A 13,763-nucleotide genomic window follows, 5' to 3' on the forward strand; every position below is an offset into this window, starting at 1 on the left:
CTGTTTTAAATATACCTCCAAAGCATTTAGTTGTGTTAACTACCAAATTATTTGAACTAATTTAACGTTATATTCAGGAAATTCAGAGAAAGTCTTCAGACTTGTCGTGGCTGTTGAAGAAGCCACCTGTCGAATCTCACCCGGGATTTCTTGAGAGATCATTCAGCGAGCGAGTCCTCCCTCTGGACTCCGCACTGAGCTGAAAGCTGCATGAACTCCTCACTGTGTGTCCTGTACTCTTACAAGTGCTCTCGTCTAGATGTGGAGCACAGCGACAAGAACACCTTGAACTTTTTTCATAAGTGAAGGAAAATTCAAAAGAGCATGAAAAGTATGGATTGTATAAAATATCCATTGGAAAATTGGAGAAAAAACTGAAGGACTAAACAACAACTTTTGATGACTACAAGAGATTCAAGAAACACAACCGTCCGCACACGGGCTTGGATCCTGAACGCTTAAGTTAAAAGACAAAGCGAAGGATGCAAACTGTAAACTCTCTTCACGTCTTACAGTTTATGAAATAAAACAATTTCTTACTTTCTTAATAATTTCTTATTATTACATACCCACACATACACTTACAAATATACAACTACACACTGACAGACACCACACACTCACAGACAAACACCATACAAACACTTTCACAGGCATGCATTCACAGAAACAAAGAGACACTACAAATACTCACAGACACACTAATAGACACCACACACTCAGAGACCGCACATGCTTACACACTAACAAACACCACACACTTACAGACACACATGCACAGACACCACATACACAGGTATCTACAGATACATGATAACTAACATTAACACAAATACCTCCTCATATTACAACAATAACAATATCACTAAGACATACACTATCAATATCAATAACATTGACACAAACTACTTATAATAACAGTTAAGCTATCATTAAAACAAACACTACTACTACTGTTAATACTCAGTAACACTATAATTATAATTAATATTAACATGAATATGAACATGAAAACTAAAACTATCAGTATCGCTATCATCATTAATACTCACATGAACACTAGCATGAAAACTACCAGTTGTACTCTCTAATATTAACATGAATACACTTGAATTAGTATTAGTTGCTACCCATGACGTCACAACGCTCTTTGTGACGAAGGCGAGACACCTAGACGCGCACAGTGACGTGGCGCCTGTCGCCGTGGTTACCATAATTATGATTTATAAACACTGGACAAAATGCATTTAAACTGTTATTTACATACATTTATCAACTTGGAATATCATTTTCTAAGCTCTAGGATACAGTTACCTAAATAATAATATGAATAATCATTGTTTAATTTCAGATTGAACATTATAAACATTAAACGCACTATGGTAATTGATCGATACAAGCTGTATTGACTGTTTTCTAGATATTTAAAACAGGGTCAAGAACGGGAAAAGAATCAGTACTAACCAATCGGTGAAGTTAATCGTTTATTCTACGGTTCTTCAGTTGAATTAATTGGTTGTCGATAGATAAGTGATCAATAACTCTCCTCTGTGCGCTCAGCGCGCCTCCCGCGGTCTCGCGCTCTGATCCCGGCGCTCTGGCTGGTGTCTGTGACGTCACAGTGCTCTTTCTGACAGAGCAGAGCACGTCTCCGCTGGAGGAGACTCCTGTCCGGAGCCCGGGGTGGCTTTTCTTACAGACATAACATCTCTAAATGAAAACACACCAGGCTGTGGAGAGAAGCCAATCATAACAGTTGGAGAAGGAGGAGAGCAACAAAACAAGGAATGAAATTCATTAAACAGGGAAAAAAATAGTTTACTTCGCAGATTAATGCGTTACAAAGCATTCCCGTGTAGAGCAGCAGAGATCGAGCACGAATCCCTGAAATGAGCGCTATTAAGGGTTTTACACGAATCTTCAGAGTATAAGAGCCAGGAAGATCAGACTCCTGGTTAAAATGGGTATACTGGTTTTATTTCCACCCAGCTCTCACTTCTATAGGTGGTCTGATGATTTAAATTAACTGTATAACTGTTACAAGCCTTAATCTAATTGTACATTTATAAGACTGTCTGTGAGACACTTCTGAGAGCAGCTGAATCCCAGGGCTGGTGTGGAATCACACACAGACAGGTCTTCTGCGTGATCAAAGTTCCACTGCTCAGAGCTACAGACTGGTCAACTGGTCACTATTGGAGACACAACCATCGGACCATTGGCTACTAATAATCAATATACTGATCAGAGTGTCAATACTGGTGTTTATTACATAAATACTAAGATACTTCCACACTCACTTGTGTTATAAAATATTTATAAAACATGTTTGGAGGCTGACATACAGTAAAGACAGTAATACTGAAGGGATGGAGGCCCTAGAAAGGGTTAATAGAAACTTCTTGCTTCTGACCTGGAACAGAGCCCACAGATGCCAGATCAGTGAGCCCTGAACCAGGAAAATATTGATTTTTTATTCTGCCTATGAGAATATTTATTCTTTTCCAAGTGGTGTTACACAAACGTGTGAATGGTGAAAATGTGTCCCTGTGCAGCTATTAAACAAAGAGCTGGTGGTTCAAGCACACTCAGGTATGTGCTTCAGATTGTTACGATGTAACATAATCTTCGCTAAAAATTGATGGGATTTCTTTGCAAACCCTCTTGAACTTCGCAGGAAATGTGTGTTTTACTCGTGTGGAACTACAACAAGTAAAGAATTAAGTACCTAAGTTAATGTCCAAGAAAACAATCTTCACGTGTGGAATTTTATCTTCAACTGGCTGTCAGGAGAATTCATTTATACACCCGTTGTATCCTTAGCAAAAATATTTTAAAATTAGAACACAGATTTGTTGGAGAACATGACAATCCTTGACAATTATTATTAAATGAGCATTATAGAAATGTGCGTTGCTATTTTTAATATGTACCTTAATTGTAATATATATATAAACATAATTGCTTTGATATGGATGTTCATTTGAAGGATTTGAGGAAACTATCAAGGATCGCAGAACAACCAAAGATACATTTGGGCATCTGCAATTGGTAAAGATTAAAGAGTGCCGTAAGTGCGAAGCTTGCATACAGACGAAAGAAAAAAACAGTTTTTAATGCACTTCGTTAAACTGATGGTGTGCTTATCAATTGTGCAAAAAATGCTCATAGCAGATGATGGTTTCAATCCATCGACCTCTGGGTTATGCTTCCGCTGCGCCACTCTGCTAACAGCTGTCATTCAACACAACTGCTCTATCTTTGCTTTCTAAAAGTGCACCCGAGATGAAAAGTCTCAATGGTAAACGCAGACATCACTTTGAGCACTTGGTCTTTTATAGTACAAATATGACACGCTGCTCTACATGGGCGTGTCTTTAAGATCGTTGTGAACCAAATCTTCTGCTTTCCGAGGCAACTGATTCTTTCTTCGTTAATTCCCAAATCTTCAACGAGAATCAGTGAAATGAAAACCAAACACATGTACTCGCGTCGTAGCGTGAAAGAAAAATGATGGAAGCATTTGAGAAGTAGTCTGAACAGCTCCAGCCTATCAACTGCTCTCCAAAGTGATCGCTACCTCCACACCCAGTTTATAACACTGAAAATGATGCAGGAAGCCCAGCAAAGTTCTAAAACCAGCGATTGAAAAGCGTCTAGATACATAAAATGACAATTTCTCAAAAGTAAAATCTTCATCTTTTAAATATTGTCATCCATATATTTTTGTTTTTCTCTTTTTTACATAACACGCTTTCGAGAAATAGACTGTCGTGTATTGAAGGCTGCATTAGAAAATGTGTATCTAAATTAAAATCGGGCTTATGACTTTTGAGTTATTCAGCTTTTTTAGCACTTGGGTCTCGATTCAGATATTGCGATGAAAGCAACAGGGGAGTAAGATTTCATTTTCTAAATCAAAGGTGATCTGCTCACAAGGAAGTGTAAAAACTTCAGTGTTTACATTTTGAAGACCTCAAATTGTCTGTTGTTGTTATGAAGAAACATTATTGCTTCATAAGCTAATAAGTAACGTTTCTGAGCACACATTGTATTACTAATGCTGTTATTAATTTTAAAAAAAGCTTGAATTCACATAATGGAATTTGGACAGCTCAAAGTAGTCTATTCCTTGTACAACTTTACTTGCCCGCTGAGTAGAGTTTAAAGCAACGGCAGCAGAAGTAGCAGTAATAGCAACAGCTTGGTTAGAGTGTCACAATACACTCTATGAAAGTATTGCGGCTTCAGATCGTTTTGTTCTGTTGAAGCTGCTACAGGCTCTGAATTGCTGACATTGGCTGTGATCTTTTTTCAGGTTTCATGAAATTCTTCACATATTTGAAATATTTAATTCGGGTTCGCCTAATACACGGTGCAACCCGTACCTGCAGCAGAATGCTGTGGCACATGAAGCCGTTTTGTTTATCGGTTGTAAGAATTTAGGAGCGTACTACAAATCAAGCAAGCGAAAAGAAAATTAAACAGGAGTCACTTTTTGGATTGCTAATTCATTGTGCTCTGCTCGTCTAGGTTCAGATCCCATCCTTGTCATGGTTAAGGCCTGAGACGTGTGTGTTTTTTCTAAACGGTGTTTGCATTTGCTTCCTCTTTTACTCCTGTAAACTCGGGATTTTTTTTCCTTGGTGGCAACAATACGCTTCTGCAATACAGTAAATCATAGACTCTGCTTTCAAAATAGCTGCACCAGGCACTTGGACACAGATAAATACGAATTCAGGAATATGAATGGTCAATTGCTTACAGTTGGGGTTTTTTATGTTTCGTATTTAGCGATTTGTGTATCAATCTTTTAACAATTCATTAAAATGCTAACAATATGTAAAATAAAAACAACAGCACCGTTAAATGCTGGGGAGACGGCTAGTTTTTTTAACAATCAGATTCCAATCTCTAATGCTGTGTGAGAGCTTATGTAACTTTCCTTTTCTCACATTTTCTGACAACTATTCCAAAGGGGCACCCTGTCAACTCCTAATACTTTTAGAAAATCTGCCTGCGTTTGATTATTGTCGTTTTATTTTTTAAAAAAGTTCAATATTGATAATAACTAAAGAAAATAATGATCACGAACAAAAACAAAGGGCTGAAGATGCGAGTCGCTCTTGAATCAGAGCTGGGTGACACGGGCTTCTGTTCTGATATGGTTGTACCAGAAGCAGGAGGAATTGCTTCACTCGTATGGAGGATGAACTGAATAAGGAGCGAGACATGTCATTCAGGCAGGAGTTGAACCTACAGATGCAGCCATTCAAAATGGGTGGGGTATTTTGCGGTATACCCCGGTGGGCGTGTCGCAGTATCACGGGGTTAATCGCGTCATTTGACGTCATGCCGGAAAGTATCCGGCATCACCTTGTAAAACCGCCAGGAGGAGCCAATAAAGCTTAACCTCTCATGTACAGCATTTGAGCCTTTAATTTTGAACTGTGTATTACAGCATGTTAATCATCAGTCATTAAAATGTTGGTATATTTTATGAAAGCAAGATTGCTCAGTTGGACAAAAGTACACAACCTACCTTTATCAGAAATATTTATGCATCAAAGCATTTACCGAAGATATTACTAATAATGAATGACTTTGGACAAGCTGTATACTCAAAGGACTTTAGCACATTTGTACAAGCACTTGGAATCTGTCCAAGCCCTACTTTGTCAGGCATTTTCTTTTACTTCAACGGACATAAAAACTCCCTTGCTTTTAACAGGGAGTTTCATAATTTCTAACTACAAAAATTATTTAAAATGCGACACTTATCATTCAACTAGAGCTCAAAATATCACAAGGATCCTCAAGAGCACAGCAAAGACTGTGTTAAAAGATACTTGTATGAGATACATGAGAATCCAGGCTTTTTTATCAACGCTTTCTTTTCCGTATACTAGATATTATGGAACCACTTCAGAAGGGTGTCAGCCAGCCAGATTCCAGGAATCGGTACTTTAAAGAAAAAATACACACCGGTATTCCATTTCTCCCTTAACATTTTAAGCATCGAAGTCTTTAACTAACATGTGAAATAGCATGTTAAAAGGTGGTAGATTTAAGCTTTTCTGCTAATATAATATGGAATCGCGTATCTAAAGAAATTAATAACTATATGATTATATTCGTGTACTATGACATTTCTTTGAAAAAATAGAATAGCAATATTATGGACAATTAATTGACTTTTATATTTCTAAATATCACAACATGATCAAATTTAAGTCATTTTAATAACAATGAACAGTCACCTATGCGTTACAATATAAACATTTAAATCACATTTTGATTTAAATGTGTTTTTTGCTTCACAATCAGACAAATGCAACATAAATTGATACATTTATCTTCTAAGTATCTTAATAAACTTTCAGCATAGCTTTTCCCCCGTTTAGATTTATTTTTCTTGGGATCTTGGGATCAAACGTGGAAAGATTCGATTGTAATCATTTTTATTTTTTAAATACATTTTAGAAAAGTGTAATCTATACTAAAAAGCTGTACACCACCTGCTATAAAGATACATATTGTAATACTTTCGGGCTCAGATAGGACGGACACAAGAACTCAGACTTGCGGAGTTAAATCTCAACAAAACCACAACAAATCTCAATATCTAGTATGAATTATTTGTAATACAAACCAAAAATAGCCCGCAAACTCACTCAAATTCCTCCAATTATCATAATCCCACCCCTTATGCAAAACTAAACTCTCCTCCCATCCCAGTTTATCCTCTTTATCATAAACAAAATCCACCTCAATTTTCAACATAAAGCATTACACAAAATCAACACCTCAACACTCTATACTCAACAACGATAATTCACAAACAACCAGAACATGTAACTCCACATTCCCAAATAGACCTCATTTCCATAGCCCCGCCCCTTATGCAAAACCAACATTCCTCCCCTGTTCTCTCTCTCCGACTTCCAATGAAAGAAGGGTTCCTTTTGCCGTAGTCGGGTTGACATTAGAAGCTTGCCACGCCTGGACTGTTACACCAACGCATTAGCATGTTAAAGCGATTTCATTGAGGAGCCTAGCTTTCTTAACTAGTAAGTAATGTACTTTTGGAGGGGGGAGGTGTCTTTCGCTGGAAATCTTGCCCCCTTCTACTTTGAAAATACCTGTGAAACCGGTTTAATTCGTCACAGCCAGCACTCCCGCAGAGAGGGGGGTTGTACTTGTTAATGTCTTAGCCGGAACACATCATTATATCTCATTTTGTATTTCTATAAAAAAATCGTTTGCCCAGCCTAACACTATTGTTGTTATTGTTTTTATCCTGTAAAGCGCTTTGAGCAGCACAGCTTTCTCACCAGTTAGATTACTTTTTGATACCATCCTTACACAAAGGAGAAACTTCTTGTATTTTCCGATGACATACAAGTGGAAAGATTACAGATTTTAATCGTCTTTTTTCTGAACCAGGGAAAATCTGATCATGTTTCTCTATAACAATAATAAAAATCTTTATTTTACATATCACCTTTAAAAGTGGCATCTCAAAGCAATACAGTAGATGGAAACCACAGATTACAAAGTAAATACCCAGACAAACGCAAAGGCGTTTTTAATAAAATGCTTTTATTCATTCAGCAGAGAGAGCGTAAAACCTGGGCATAACAGCTGTTCCTTTTTCTGATCACCCGCTCTCTGGATACACGTCTCACCTGTCCTGTTCTTTGTTTTCCTAATTTGCTGATTATGCCTTCTGCGATCCACTCCTGCCCTCACACCTAAAGAAGACTATTTTAAATTTATTTGCGCTGTCCATTGTGCAATTAACACTTGTATGTGCTGTCCTTAAGGTGATATCACATAAAGGTGATATGTAAAATAATGTTTTTTTTTTATTGTTATAGAGAAACATGATTAGATTTTCCCCGTATCAGAAAAAAAGATCTAAAGTATACTAGTTTGTCACTAGTATACTTTTAAAACAGTCTTTGCTGTGCTCTTGAGGATCTTTGTGATATTTCGAGCTCTGGTTGAATGATAAGTGTAGCAGTTTAAATAATTTTCGTAGTTAGAAATTATGAAACGCTCTGTTAAAAGCAAGGGAGTTTTTATGTCCGTTACAGTAAAAGAAAATGCCTGACAAAGCAGGGCTTGGACAGATTCCAAGTGCATTTTTGCAATTTACGTTGCATTGTGCTGCTGTAATACAGTTTAAAATAATTAAAAGTCTAAACAGTATCAGCTTTATTTATGGGTTGCAATTAAAAAAAAAGTCAAAAACCGCACTCAAAATGCAATTTACAGCTTTCTGGCAAGAGGAGACACCCAAATTAATAATGTAACATGCCACTGCATGAACAAGGTTATACTGCTATTTCCTTAGATACGCAATTAAAAAAATGTTTTTTATTAAATTTTTAATACAATGCTTTTGTTCACTCATAATCTGACAATTTCAGGAAGACTAAGGAAGGACTAAGGGAATTGTCATCTGTTGTGAAAGCTCTGTGAGCTCTGTGACTTTGAGACCACTTGTTATCCCAGGTTGTTTGAATTGCCACAATTCAAATAGAGAAAAAAGAGCTGACTGACAAGATTTAAGATGTGGCTGTCAATGTTGGATTAAAAAAAAACACATTGCCCGACATTAGTTGCATTGCTTGAAATATAATTTTATTTCGAGAGACTGGATAAGTAATTCAAGTGTTTTTTTTTTTAACTTCCTGAAAAACAAATAATAATTTAACTATATGTGCAAACGTTTTATGATATGTCGCTATTGTGAATGTCTGTGGAGTGTATCTTATTTGCCTGTCTGTCCTGGCTGTGCTCTCTCGCTTGCTCGCCCTCCCCTTCTCTCTCTCTCTCAATTCAAGGTGCTTTATTAGCATGACAGATTGGTACAATCAGTGTTGGGTATTTACTTTGCTTTGAGATGCCACTTTTAAAGGTGATATATAAAATCAAGGCTTTAACTTGCTTTAACTCCGCAAGTCTGAGTTCTCGTGTCTGTCCTATCCGAACCCGAAAGTATTACAATATGTATCTTTATAGCAGGTGGTGTACAACTTTTTAGTATAGATTACACTTTTCTAAAATGTATTTAAAAAATAAAAACGATTACAATCTAATCTTTCCATGTTTGATCCCAGGATCCCAAGAAAAATAAATCTAAACGGGGAGAATGCTATGCTGAAAGTTTATTAAGATACTTAGAAGACAAAGATATCAATTTATGTTGCATTTGTCTGATTGTGAATCAAAAAACACATATATTTAAACCTGCGTTTGCGATTTAAATCAAAACGCGATTTAAATCAATATAAATGTTTATATTGTAACACATAGGTGACTATTCATTGTTATTAAAATGACTTATATTCGATCATGTTGTGATATTTAGAAATATAAATTTGTTTGGTGCGAGTGAGGTTTTATTTAATCTCTGACCCAGGGAAATGTTTAATTTTTTCAAAGAAATGTTTGTTGAAAAAAAAGTCATGACTCCAGCAGGATTCAAACACACAGCATGTGAGATAGGAGTCAGGAGCCTAACCCACAGTGCCACCAGCAAGGTCGCATGCAGAGTGCTGAAAAAGCACTACAGAAACATTATCAACAGACAATGTACAGCATGTACTATTCTTGTGTTGCGGTACATGAATATAATTATATCGTTATTAATTTCTTTACATACGCGATTCCATATTATATTCCCTTTTAATCAAATTCTAAAAGTATGCTTGTTGACTCCAGTATCACATTAGTTAAAGACTTTGAAGCTTAAAATGTTAAAATGGGCAGGTAGAGAGCTTTTCCAGAAACTCATGATGTTTCTCATGGGGTGTTACCTGCAGTAGTATCTCTCTCCATGCCCATTGTATCAGCTCAGTATACAATAGGAAGCAAGCAAACAAAATGCTCAGCAAAAATCGTAGTTGAGTAAATTGGTGTAAAAAAAAATATTTGTAAGCAAAGGAGAGCCCGTGCTGCGTGTGAAACACATCAATAGTTCAGCATTTCTGAAACATTTAATTGAATTGACAAAGAAATCCTCTCCTTAAACTTCAAAAAAGGATTATCTGTGGAGCCAGCAGGAGAAACACTGCAGTTGCCTGTTTCTCACAGGTGGTTGAAGTTGTGGATAACATTTAGTTAAACCTAATAACTGGTTGGGCCACCCTTAGAAGCAAAAGCTGCAATCAAGCGTTTGCGATAACTGGCAATGAGTCTTTTACAATGCTGTGGAGGAATTTTGGCCCTCTCATCTTTGCAGAATTGTTGTAATTCAGCCACATTGGAGGGTTTTCGAGCCTTAACCGCTTTTTTAAGGTCATGCCACAACATCTCAATCGGATTCAGGTCAGGACTTTGACTAGGCCACTCCAAAGTCTTCATTTTGTTTTTCTTAAGCCATTCAGAGGTGGACTTGCTGGTGTGTTTTGAACTTGAACTTGAACTTTATTGCCATATGTAACCGGTACTGGTACAATGGAATTCTTACTTACAGAAAGTCTCTCGATTGTAAAACAAGTGTAAAAAACAAGACAAAGTGCAAACAGTGCATCAAGACAATGTACAAACAAACAATAGACAATGTGCAAGTAAACATGTAGACAGTTTGAATGTAAACAATACAGACGTGTAAACAATGACTGGAGATGTGCAAAAGATAAGAAATCATAAAGAGGTAGATGGTGATGGTGTAGATGTGGTCCGAGGGGGATGGCTAAATTTGTTCGCCAGTCTCACTGCTTGTGGATAGAAGCTATTGAAGAATCTAGTGTTAAGTGTCCGTATGCTCTTATATCTCTTGCCTGAGGGCAGTGGGGTGAAGAGCTCATGCCCGGGGTGGTGACTGTCCTCTGTGATGGCCAGAATTCTACCACGGCAGCGGTCCTCATAGAGCTGTTTAATCTCGTTGAGACCGCAGCCGATGATCTTCTGGGCCATATTGACCATTCTCTGTAGTGCCTTTCTTTCTCGCGAAGAAGTGTTACCATACCACACAGTGATCCCGTTGGTGAGGATGGTCTCGATGGTGCAGCAGTAGAAGTTCACCAACACATGTATTGGCATCCCCCATCACTTGAGGCACCTCAAGAAATAAAGGCGCTGCTAAGCCTTCTTCATGATAGAGTCAGTGTTCACAGTCCAGGTTAGATCTTTAGAGATGTGAATTCCCAAAAACCTAAAGCTGGTGACTGTTTCCACTTCCGTTCCATCAATACTGAGTGGGCTGTGAGTGTATGGCCTGTGTCTCCGAAAGTCCACTATTAGTTCTTTCGTTTTCTTTATGTTCAAGTCCAGATTATTGCTATGACACCACCTAAGCAGCTGTACAACTTCATCCCTGTAAATGGACTTGTCATCATCACTGATCAGTCCTATTATAGTGGTGTCATCGGCAAACTTAATGATGCGGTTGTTGCTGTGTCTTGCTGTGCAGTCGTGAGTAAATAGGGAGTACAACCTTGGACTCAGACAGCAGCCTTGTGGGGTTCCAGTGCTCAGGGTGAGTGGTGTTGATGTTTTATTGCCTATCCGCACCACCTGTGGTCTCTCGATAAGAAAGTCCAGCAGCCAGTTGCAGACAGAGTTGCACAGACCTAATCCCCTGAGCTTTGTCACCAGTTGACTGGGTATGATGGAATTGAATGCTGAACCGTAGTCCACAAACAGCATTCTCACATACGAGTTCTTAGTGTCCAGGTGTTCCAAGGTTGTATGCAGAGCCAGGGAGACAGCATCATCCACTGATCTGTTGTTCTGGTAGGCGAACTGCAAGGGGTCCAGGGACTCTGTGATGGAGGAGTTGATGTGTGACAACACCAGCTTCTCCAGGCATTTCATCACAACAGATGTTAATGCTACTGGCAGTAATCATTCAGGCACGTCACTTTTGTCTTTTTAGGGGTTGGAACAATAGTGGTTTTTTTAAAGCAGGTAGGGACTGTGGACTGTGACAGGGAGGAGTTAAAGATGTCTGTAAACACTGTGGTCAGCTGGGCTGCACATGTCCTCAGGACGTGAGGTGGTCTCCCATCAGGCCCTGCAGCCTTACGGATTTTCACCCTGCTCAGAGTCTTCTGCACGTCCTGCTCTGAGAGTTTCAGAACAAACTCACCCTGCACACTTGGGGTCTTCTCAGCATTGCCCGTGTTCAGAGCATCAAAGTGGGCATAGAAGTTTGCGCGCTTTGGATCATTGTTCTGCTGCAGAACCCAAGTGCGCTTCAGCTTGAGGTCACGAACAGATGGCCGGACATTCTCCTTCAGGATTTTTTGGTAGACGGCAGAATTCATGGTTCCATTTACCACAGCAAGTCTTCCAGGTCTTGAAGCAGCAAAACAGCCCCAGACCATCACACTACCACCACCATATTTTACTGTTGGTATGATGTTCCTTTTCTGAAATGCTGTGTTACTTTTACGCCAGATGTAATGGGACACACACCTTCCAAAAAGTTCAACTTTTATCTCGTCAGTCCACAGAGTATTTTCCCAAAAGTCTTGGGGGTCATCAAGATGTTTTCTGGCTCATCAGTGGTTTTCGTCTTGGAATTCTGCCATGCAGGCCATTTTTGCCCAGTCTCTTTCTTATGGTGGAGTCATGAACACTGACCTTAACTGAGGCAAGTGAAGCCTGCAGTTCTTTGGATGTTGTTGTGGGGTTTTTTGTGACCTCTTGGATGAGTCTTCGCTGTGCTCTTGGGGTAATTTTGGTCTTTAGAAATGGCTTTATAAACTTTTCTAGACTGATAAATCTCAATCACTTTTTCACACAGGGCCATGTAGGTTTGGATTTTTTTTCCCTTAATAATAAAAACCTTCATTTAAAAACTGCATTTTGTGTTTACTTGTGTTATCTTTGTCTAATATTTCAATTTGTTTGATGATCTAAAACTTTCAGTGTGACAAACATGCAAAAAAATAAGAAATCAGGAAGGGGGCAAACACTTTTTCATACAGCTGGCTCTGTGGCGCAATGGAGAGCGCGTTGGACTTCTAGGCCTTGATAGAATGAAGTCATTCAAAGGTTGTGGGTTCGAGTCCCACCAGAGTCATGTATCATTTTTATTGAACCTTTCGAAATCCTCTAGGGATTGGTGTTGATCAAGTTAAATACAGGACTTCTTAAGAGTCCACAGTTGAAAATGAACCAGCAGCTACAAGAAAGAAATTAGCACTGGACTGTGATCACATTACTCCTGTCCCAGAGTCCTTGCACTGGCTTCCTGTCAACTTCAAAATCCTCAAGCTCAGCTATAAGGCTCTCCATGGCTTGGCACCTCAGTACCTGTCTGGGTTATCGCCCTACTCCCCATCTCACAACCTTCGCTCTTCTAATTGTGTTTTCCTATCTGTCCCCCAGTCCATCTGGACTACACTCTATGGGTGACAGGGCCTTCTCCTGTTTTGCCCCAAAGCTCTGGATCTTTATCCCCAAGGATATCAGTCACCTTCTCTAAACTCCTTCAAATCCAGACTCAAAACCCTCTTCTTTAGAAGAGCCTTTAATGAACTATTCTTTACCCCTCTGTTCCTACTGTATTTAATACCACCATCTATTGTCTCCTCTAACTGTGTATTCTCATCCTGCTTATCTTGTGTATTTTTTTAACTTTATTGTTGTCATTCTGTAAAGTGCTTTGAAAAGCCACCTTTAAAAGCGCTATATAATGTAAAGATTATTATTATTATTAATAATGAACAGTGCATTTAACACTGAGCACATGTGGTCCTTCTTTGCAAAGGATTGCAAAGGTTGGGAATTAGCTTTTCACT

At 38.5% G+C, this 13,763-nt stretch overlaps 1 non-coding gene across 1 annotated transcript; it reads left to right on the plus strand.

The window, feature by feature from the left end:
* The first annotated feature begins 12,949 nt into the window (after positions 1-12,949).
* Positions 12,950-13,042, plus strand: trnar-ucu (transfer RNA arginine (anticodon UCU)). Its single transcript has 2 exons — positions 12,950-12,986; positions 13,007-13,042. It is a non-coding gene; the product is annotated as a tRNA-Arg (tRNA).
* The last annotated feature ends 721 nt before the right edge of the window (positions 13,043-13,763 follow it).

The sequence above is a fragment of the Lepisosteus platostomus genome, chromosome 5 (assembly GCF_059453375.1).
Source record: "Lepisosteus platostomus isolate fLepPlt1 chromosome 5, fLepPlt1.hap1, whole genome shotgun sequence".
Taxonomy (NCBI): Eukaryota; Metazoa; Chordata; class Actinopteri; order Semionotiformes; family Lepisosteidae; genus Lepisosteus; species Lepisosteus platostomus.